Genomic DNA, 6,998 nt, shown 5'->3' on the forward strand with positions numbered 1-6,998 from the left:
TACTTCATCAATGCGTTTCATGACATATCGAGTCCCTGGCTGAAGCTTTTTATAAAAATAAGACAAAAATAAACATTTAAAAAAAACTGCAATTTTACAAAATTTCATGAAACTTCATTTTATGAAGTTACGTAAGTAAATTAGATGATGGCGCAGAGCACACAATTTTGTCACTGAATTTTGTAAGCCATTAATCAAAGTTTACACTCGCATTTCTCTCGTCACAGCGAATAAGTAAAAGCTCTTCCAACTCAACTCATGAATATTGCACCTTGAATGCTATATAAGTTTCGTCTCACGATAAGCTCATTACACTGTTAGTCGGAAAATATTTTGGCGCTAAATATGGTACACAATTCTATCATTAGATAATATAAGTTCTATGTCATGTATCTACACTTTCTTTAGATACCATCATAAGTAAAATTAAAGAAAGAAAGTCCAATGGTCTCATCTCATTTTACCATTTACCGATGTAGATACGAGTCAGGAAGTAGAAGTATAGGCAATTCCGCCACAAGGCGGTGTATTGTCTGCTTTAAAAATCATGGTCCTCCAATTTCTCTCATCACGTGGAAAAAGCTAAAAATACCATTAACTCAAGTCATAAATCAGTTAAATGCTTTTGTCTCAACTTAAAATACATCTGAACGCTGATGAAACATATTTATATCGTAAATAGCAAACGATTTGCCAACATTTAACGTAAAGATTCTACCTCGTTTACCTAATGATTTTCTCCAATTTCTCGATGTAACAGAAAAGTAGAACCCATTACGTTCGATCAACTCAAAAATCTGAATGCGGATGTGTTCAGACAAGGCAAACAATTCTGTCACTCGCATGTACAGTAATTTTGGTCTTCGAAATTGTGGTCACCTCCGATTTTAGAGGAGGTAAAATTTTTGTAAATATTAATTGTAAATCTGAATGAAGCGAAAGAAACCAGTTTCAAAGAAAACATCTGAAAATATGAAAAACATTTTCTGTCAGAGGGATCATCATTGTTCTCAACCTCCTCTTATTATACAGGTAAAACTTAACTAAAACCTTCGACTCTACTCATAAATCTGCAGGGGGCTATCAACTCGACTCATATTTGCATTGCTATCGTCTCAATTCGTAAAAATCTACTACTGAAATGGATACAAATTCAAAAAAAGCGTACAGTTTCATCTTCAATGTACCAATCTCTTGGATTTCTCTCGCCAGTAAATAAGAAGCTATTACTTTCGACTCTACTCATAAAATTATATAAACTCTGATAAAAGCAATTTTGCTGTAAGAAGCGCATACGCTCAGCCACTAAAATTCTACCTATTTTATGAACTTGAATACTCATCCAATTCCTCTCATCTCAGAGAAAAATATTAAAATTACACGTTTCATTCAACCCGTCATCTAAATAAGGATGTGTTCCAAATGATAATCGAAAATTTCGTTAACATATGCAGTTAATCACTTACAACTCGACTGACACATTGGCATGTTTATAATAATTTACACAGTATATCACAATTCATGTTCACGCGGAGGAAGCAAATACTCCTAAAAATTTAATCATAGGCAATTAAAGTTGGCTGTGCTTGTAAAAATACTTTTGACTCATATCATATACTTACAAGGAACTTTTGACTCGTCTCATAAATTTGCTAAGAATTTTTGACTCAGCTCATAGATTTGTAAAAAAAACTTTTGACTCAGCTCATAGATTTGTAAAAAAAAACTTTTGACTCAGCTCATAGATTTGTAAAAAAAAAACTTTCGACTCAGCTCATAGATTTATAAAAAAAACTTTCGACTCAACTCATGAATTTGCAAAGAACTTTTGACTCGGCTCATAAATTTGCGAAGAATTTTTGACTCAGCTCATAAATTTGCGAAGAACTTTTGAATCTGCTGATATACCTATACCTCCGTGCAAACTGATACGCGTTTAAACTACAATTATTACAAAATAATTACTCCCATTACAAGACGGTAGAATTGCTCTCGCAAGCCATCATTCTTCTCTTATTTTCTTAGGAGAAAAAAAATCGAAAAAAATTTCTGAAAAAGATAAAAGAAGAGACAAAAAAAAGAAAAGAAAATAAGAGAGAGAACAGAGAGTAACGAGAGAGAGAAATAAAAAAAAGAGAGAAAACGAAAAAACGAGAGAAGAGTAAAAAAAGAGAAAGAGAAAAAACGAGAAAAAAGAAAAAAGAGAAAGAAGTAAAAAAGAGAAAAAAGAAAAAAAGAAAAAAAAGAAAAAATAGAAAAAAGAGAGAAAGAAAAAGGAAAGAAAGAAGAAAGAAAGGAGAAAAAAAGTAGAATGAGAGGAGAAAGAAAGTAGAAAGAAAGGAGAAAGAAAGAAGAAAGAAAGGAGAAAGAAGAAAGCAGAAAGAAAGAAGAAAGGAAGAAGAAAGCAGAAAGAAAGAAGAAAGGAAGAAGAAAGCAGAAAGAAAGAAGAAAGGAAGAAGAAAGCAGAAAGAAGAAAGGAAGAAGAAAGCAGAAAGAAAGCAGATAGAAGATAGGAAGAAGAAAGAAAAAGAAAGAAAGAAGAGACAAAAACTACACCATGCTACAAAACTACCATGCAACTAAACTACCATGCTACTTAACTACCATGCAACTAAACTACCATGCTACTAACTACCATGCTACTAAACTACCATGCACAATGAAATTTTAGAAAGAGAGACAAAAGAATGAAAGAAAAAAGAGAGAAAGAAGAAAGAAAAAAAGAGATAAAAACTACACCAACCACCAGAACTACCATGCAAAATAAAATAAATAAAAAAAGGGAAAAAGAGAGAAGAAAGAAGGGAGGGGAGGAAGCAAGGTAGGAAGGAGGGCAGGCAGGAAGGAAGGCAGGCAGGCAGGCAGACAGGAAGGATGGAAGGAAGGAAGGAAAGAAGGAAGGAAGGAAGGAAGAAAGAAAGAAGAAGAAAAAAACTAACTGCCACAGAAAAAAGAAGCTTGCGTCTGTGCCACAAGGTATAGGTAAAACGACGTTACTTAACCTTCCCTGTGTCTCGTAACCGCAATGTCAGGGCCGGCAACAGCCCTGAACGGCAGTCACGGGACACAGGAATAGCGAAGGAACGCCTTTTCACCGTCCCTCTCGTGTCGCAGACCCAAACTCTTTTTTTCCGTGGCGGGTGACCATGCTTAAGTAAAAACCACCCAAAGGGTTTGAGGGGACACTGTCCGGCGGGGGTCTGGCCAGCGGTCGGGGCGGATCTGCGGATGGCTCCTACTCGTGCGCATCCAACGGTCCGACGTCCGACAGTCGTGCTGACGGCTCGCCCAACGGTCCTTCAGACATTCTGTCTGACGGCATTCTACCGACCTAACTTCACTTTCATCCTATTGCAGGATATTCAACTGTGGAGCGTCATCCGTGTCAAAGCAGTTTACGGTTTATCATCAAGAATCGTAAATTCCTAGGGGCTTGAAGAGGGGTCTTATGATTTGTAGGGGCAGACTGGCTGGGGGATGATGATCCCATAAACTTTGGTTAATTAATATGCCTCACAGGAGCCCTTATGGCAAAATTTGGGATCCCATTAGAAACTATGTAACGCCCGGGGGCCTTATTTTATCTTCTATCAGAAGAAACCATGAGCCCCACTGGATGATAATCGGCCCCTTGACTTGGCAAAATGTGCCTCACAGGGGCCCTTTTTGGCAAAATTTGGGATCCCATTAGAAACTGTAACACGCCCGGAGGCCCTTCTATCTTCTATCAGAAGAAACCATGAGCCCCACTGGATGATAATCAGCCCCTTGACTTGGCGAAATGTGCCTCACAGGGCCCTTTTGGCAAAATTTGGGATCCCATTAGAAACTGTAACGCCCGGAGGCCCTTCTATCTTCTATCAGAAGAAACCATGAGCCCCACTGGATGATAATCGGCCCCTTGACTTGGCAAAATGTGCCTCACAGGGGCCCCTTTTGGCAAAATATGGGACCCCAGTAAAGACTTTAACGCCCGGGGGCCCTTCCTTCTATCAGAAGCAACCACGGGCCCCAAGCCTTTATTCGGCGGCCCCTTCCCCCTTGATCTGCCGATTATTTTCTCCCCGCATCGCAACCCCTCTTCACACCCCCGGGACAATAAGACACAGATGACGTTCCATAGTTGAATAACTAAGGCTGAAAGTAAAGTTAGATCGATGGAATGCCTTTTGATGACGGAATGCCCGATGGACCGTCTGGCGGGCCGTCCGCTCGACCGTCAGACGGACCGTGTGGAGGCACTTTTACCGGAACTGACGGCGTCGTCGGTCGTCATTGTACGCCGCGGCCGAGAGATGCAAGTCGCTCCTGCAGCGGAACCTACGAGGCCCCCCTGAAGATTCACCTCGAGGGCCGTTTTCATTAGTCGTTCCTTGAGGGGCTCCTTCCCTCGGGAGGTCCTTTACCCCCCCCCCCCCCCCCGATCGCAATGTAAACTGTATCGAACCTCCCGAGGAGAGGATTTTTATCAGGAACGACTATTAATACGGCCCTCAGGCCGCAGCCTCAGTCGCGTTTCCTCTGGAGCGCAGCACGGAGCCGCGCCCCGAAACGCGACTTCATTTTTAATTTTAGATAATGATTTTATTACCTAACGTTACCTTGTATATTTAATGAAATTAATTTGGTTTATTTAAATCAATTAGAGAGACACAAGACATATTCTTATAAAAGTTACGTTCTACTTAAATAAAATTTCTTCAAAATTTTAAAAAAAAAAAATTAATTTTCACCTCTTCAAAATCCTGAACAACAACCCAGGCACCCACTGTTGAGATTCTAATGAACTGGATGATGTACTTCGGGAAAATTAATGTGATTTTATTTATTGTTTCATTTTTCAATCGTCAATCATTCTCAATGACTAGATGACAAAGAAATTGTGCAAAAATTGAATTATTGTATGATAAGCCACTATGGACGATGAGAGCCGTAAATCGAATAAGTAAATCGGGATTATAGAACTCAATGATCATTGCCAAACTCCTCATTTTCTTTGAAAGAATGGGCATTATTCAAACGCGATTAATGCATTGTAAGAGCATTTATAAATTTGTATGTATTTGCCGCAGGCAGTTAGCAAACGCCGGCGTTTAGCGAACGTCGTACGCATTGGCTCGTTAAATTTCAATAATTTACATAATCGAAGTAAAGGTTTCATTGGAAAAAAAACTTCAAAAATACGATGTCGGCTGGGAGCGCCTTCAAATCCCGGTCATACTCTCCGCTTTGCAAAGCAGTTGGTTCAGTTGCCTATCCGAACCAAACTCAAGTAAGGTAAATAATTTCACTCCAAGAACTCGCAAGTGTGTGGTCCATTCAAGGAGAAAAACACTCTTGCATGAATTACAAGTACAATTATCAATACTCTTTGCATCGTTTCTTCATTTTTGAATTCCTAATTTTTTTTTCTTATTCGCACAAATAGGTTGCAATTTACCGGCGATTGCTACATGCCTGCAACATATGCACTGATCCCTGCTTTCTCTGCTTCGCCGTTTCATTAGTAATGGGCCTGTTGCATGCAAGAGATACAGCCGTGCGAATAGACTTTTCAGAGGTTAAATGACACGAAAATTACGATGGTCACATTAAAAAAGTCTGAAATACACTCCTTACTGCGCAATGTGCGTTGTTACGAACGCGCTTTTTCAAATTTCCCGCGTCTGGGGGCAGTTTTCTAACGGAAACAATTAACGGCAACTCGCGGCTATTTCCGGTCAACTAAAACTGACAACATAACCTAAAAAACGGAGCTCGTGATATCGTGAAATGAAATGTAGGAGGATTGCGTTGGATATTTAAAAGTTGATCGATTTGGTTAGCGCATAAAGCGTATATGAACCAATATAAGAGATCACGTTGGGTTTGTAAACAAACTGAAGGAAAAAATAACAACAACAACAACGACTCGGCATCTTCCGGAAATCACCGAGCCCGCCGTTTGCTCGTTTCCGGTGATTAGAAAACTGCCCCCAGACGCGGGAAATTTGAAAAAACGCGTTCCTAACAACGCAAATTGCGCAGTAAGGAGTGTATTTCAGACTTTTTTAATGTGACCGTCGTAATTTTCGAGTCATTTAACCTTTAAAAAGTTTATTCGCGCGGCTGTATCTCTTGCATGCAACAGGCCCATTATCATCTCGAGTCTCCGCAAATCTAATTCTTGAGCTTGATACAGGGGTGCTCAAAGAATGATTCATACAAAAAGTGGTTTATCTTGAGCTCCAGAGTAAGAAATCAACTTTATTGGTTTCGGATAACGATTAGAATTAATAGTAAATGAAAACTTCGACTGAAAAGTAAGTTTTACTTCATCTTCTTTTACCAACTATACATCACATCTGAAGGAAACCACACAGAAACCGTCAAATGATAAAGTTTTCTGACGGCCGTTATGAATAACTGTTCCCCCGGGGGGGGCGGGGGGGGGCAATCTATAATGTACGGTATTTTATTCATAAGAGTTAAACATGGAGAGGATCTCTAAAAAGATGTTTAATATAATGGATTTGATCTAAAGGAGGAGATTTAGTATCATTTTATTTCTTAAATCTTTATTCCTGAAACACTCTTAAAACAGGGACCTTAAATCGTAACTGAAAATTCAAAAATTTAGTTTGAGGGTGGAAATAAATGTTATTATTTCACGATTATATTTATATGATCTAGTATTTAGGCTCGATATTTACACGAAAACACAATAAAACGGAAGCATTCGGATCTGCTAGAAAAGTGAGGACGTCCAGGAAACGATGGTCATTTCCTACGCTATGTTTATTCGACCTAAAATAGCCGAGTCGACTGAATCACGGAAAACTACAAGTATTCCTCGCAAAGACATCACATTACATTATTTTTTTTAAGGTGAATTCACCTGACATTGCAGTTGACGACATAAGAATGTGAACAATTTTATTTATACTTCTCAAATAATTGCAGAAATTCAGAGTTTTGGAAACGCAGAGATTAACATCATCCAATGCGTGCTTAAATTT

At 38.9% G+C, this 6,998-nt stretch overlaps 1 protein-coding gene across 2 annotated transcripts in view; it reads right to left on the reverse strand.

The window, feature by feature from the left end:
* Window positions 1-6,998, reverse strand: part of LOC109035133 (uncharacterized) — a 291,482-nt gene that overhangs the window by 266,844 nt on the left and 17,640 nt on the right. The window lies entirely within an intron of this gene.

The sequence above is a fragment of the Bemisia tabaci genome, chromosome 8, assembly GCF_918797505.1.
Source record: "Bemisia tabaci chromosome 8, PGI_BMITA_v3".
Taxonomy (NCBI): Eukaryota; Metazoa; Arthropoda; class Insecta; order Hemiptera; family Aleyrodidae; genus Bemisia; species Bemisia tabaci.